General features: G+C 46.6%; 1 protein-coding gene across 4 annotated transcripts in view; it reads left to right on the forward strand.

Moving 5' to 3' along the window:
- The first annotated feature begins 1,973 nt into the window (after positions 1-1,973).
- PRR13 (proline rich 13) overlaps positions 1,974-2,942 on the forward strand; it is a 13,292-nt gene continuing 12,323 nt past the window's right edge. The window contains exon 1 of one of the 4 annotated variants that reach the window (XM_017501792.2): positions 1,974-2,156. The gene's annotated coding sequence lies outside the window, so the exon portion shown is untranslated. Of the gene's footprint in view, positions 2,205-2,226; positions 2,293-2,942 lie in introns of those variants that run through there. The other 3 variants (XM_017501794.2, XM_017501791.2, XM_017501795.2) reach the window with 3 other exon arrangements.

Genomic DNA, 2,942 nt, shown 5'->3' on the forward strand with positions numbered 1-2,942 from the left:
TTTCACCATGTTGACCAGGATGGTCTCGATCTCTTGACCTCGTGATCCACCCGCCTCGGCCTCCCAAAGTGCTGGGATTACAGGCTTGAGCCACCACGCCCGGCCAAAAAGTTTAATATTTCAAAGGCTTTAGTTTAATATGACAAATTTGGTATAAAATTTTTTGTCTTTAAATTTTTTGTATCCCACCTTTTTTTTTTTTTTTTGAGGAGACAGTTTTTTGAGACAGAGTCCTGCTGTGTCGCCCAGGACACTATCTCGGCTCACTGTAGCATCTGCCTCCCAGGTTCAAATGATTCTTATGCCTCAGCCTCCCCAGTAGCTGGGATTACAGATGTGCGCCATCACATCCAGCTCACATGTCCAGCTCATTTTTTGTATATTTAGTAGAGACCCGGTTTTGCTAGGCTGGCCAGGCTGGTCTCAAACTCTTGGCCTCATGCGATCCACCCACCTTGGAATCCAAAAGTGCTAGGATTATAGGCATGAGCCACTACACCCAGCCTACTTATTTCTAAGTATTTAATTTTCATCATGGTTTATTCTTTCTATGGTTATTTGAAAGGCAATTTATTTATTTATTTAGAGATGGAGTCTTGCTCTGTTGCCGAGGCTGGAGTGCAGTGGTGCAATTTGGGCTCACTGCAACCTCCATCTCCCAGGCTCAAGCAATCCTCTCATCTTGGCCTCCTGAGTAGCTGGGACTATAGGCGAGTGCCACCACCCTTGGCTAATATTTTATTTTTGTATAGATAGAGTCTCACTATGTTGCCCAGTCTGGTCCTGAACTCCTGGCCTTAAGTGATCCTCCAGCCATGGTCTCCCAAAGTGCTGGGATTATAGGCATAAACCACCGTGCCCAGACTGGAAGACAGTTAAACAATCCTAGAACTTTGGTAGGCCAAGGTGGGTGGATCACTTGAGGTCGGGATTTCAAGGACAGTCTGACCAACATGATAAAACACGTCTCTATAAAAATAAAAAAATTAGCTGGGTGTGGTGGTGGGAGTTTATAATCCAGGTACTTAGGAGGCTACGGCAGAAGAATTGCTTGAACCTGGGAGGCGGAGGTTGCAGTGAGCTGAGATCACATCACTGCACTCCAGCCTGAGTGACAGAGCGAGACTCTGTCTCAAAAAAAATCTAGCTGTATGTTTGCTTATATTTTACATTGTGGTCAGAGAATATATACGTATTGAACAATTCTTTCAGTATTGAATCGTATCAGTTGAGACATGCTTAGCTTAGAATGTGACCAATTTTTATAAATACTCTAAGCATGCTTAAGAATAATTAGCGATCTTTAAGTTTTGAGCGCATGGTTCAATGTATGTTCATTAGGTCAAGTCGTTGTTGTTGTTGTTGTTTTTAAGGAGGCCATTGTGTAATTCAGGCGAGAGATGAATCCAGGCAAGAGATGATGGCAGGTTTGGAGCAGGGAAGACAGAGAGAAGTGGAGAGATTCCAGATGTATTTGAGAGACAAAATTGATAATTTGGGGCAAGGGAGGTGAAGGAGAGACAGGCATCACAGATGACCTCGTTGGTTTCTGGCTTAGGCTATTCGACAGATGGTGGAGCTACACAATTGACAGAGAGAATCCTGGAAGAGATTATGAAATCTCTGCATTTTCCCCAATAATGTTTCTTTGCTTCCCTTGAGAGTGTAAGAAGGAGCCGGCAACATCGAGGCTTGGGGCTGGGACTCAGCAGCTCATCTGCCCTTGCCCAGAACTCTGTCTTTATCTGTATTACAACACTTACCATAGTGTATTCACTTTACAAGTTATTACACCCAATGAACCATGAGCTAAGAGAGCAAGGGCAGAGTTTCTTCTCGGTGTTTCTAGGACTTCGCCCAGCAGCTAGCCCCGCCCCCTCTAGCGCTGTCCGCCTAGCCCCTCCCCTATGAGATTTCCGGCTTCTCTGTACTGGTCTAGCAGTACAGGGCTCGGCTCCGCCCCTAGAATAACTGTTTCCTCCTCAGGCGAACCAGAGTAATTGATTAGTCTGTTGTCCAATCATCAGCCGAGTGGTCACATAATTACCAATTAGGCAGTAGCAGAGGCGGGTGCCGAAGCATGGGGTCTGTGTGATTAGGAAGTGAAAGCCAAGACTGGGAAGGAGAACGCGTCAAGCCCAGGCGGTGGTGCAAAGGTGAAGGGGTATCTGGATTTTCTAACTTTTTCCTTTTCCCATTACTGGGTAAAGAGTCCCTTTACAGCTTGGGGCTAGGATCTTCATTTACCTTTTTTCATTTTTGGAGGAAGAGGGCTGTGGCCACATATTTAAGGTTCTTGAGCAACTTCCCTCTTACTTTGCCTCGAGGCGTATCCTTTTCTTTGCCTAAGGTGGGGGTCCTCCCCAGGAGAGAAAGTTGTCTGAGATCCTTTCCTACTCTGTGGGTGGTTAAAGACCTCCGGACTCAGTTCCAGGGAAAGGGAGACCAGTGATGAGGGGCCGAGGCTCGCAGGCTCTGCTCTTCTGAGGAGTTAGATGCTTCCACCTGGGGCCAGAGGTAGTAGAAGGTGGAGAGGCCCTGGGAACTAGACTCCTGTGTTAGGAATTAAGTAGGTATTGAGGGCGAAGGAACAAGTGGAAAGAGACTTTTTTTTTTTTTTTTTGAGACGGAGTCCTGCTCTGTCACCCAGGCTGGAGTGCAGTGGCGCAATCTCGGCTTACTGCAATCTGCCTTCCGGGTTCAAGCGATTCTCCTGCCTCAACCTCCGGAGCGGCTGGGAGTACAGGCACCCGCCACTGCGCCCAGCTAATTTTTGTATTTTTAGTGGAGATGGGGTTTCACCATCTTGGCCAGGCTGGTCTCGAACTCCTGACTTCATGATTTACCTGCCTTGGCCTCCCAAAGTGCTGGTATTATAAAGGCGTGAGCCACCGCGCCTGGCCAGAAAAAAGACATTTCTTTTTTTTTTTTTTTTTTTTTTT

The sequence above is a fragment of the Cebus imitator genome, unplaced genomic scaffold, assembly GCF_001604975.1.
Source record: "Cebus imitator isolate Cc_AM_T3 unplaced genomic scaffold, Cebus_imitator-1.0 Scaffold285, whole genome shotgun sequence".
NCBI classification, from domain to species: domain Eukaryota; kingdom Metazoa; phylum Chordata; class Mammalia; order Primates; family Cebidae; genus Cebus; species Cebus imitator.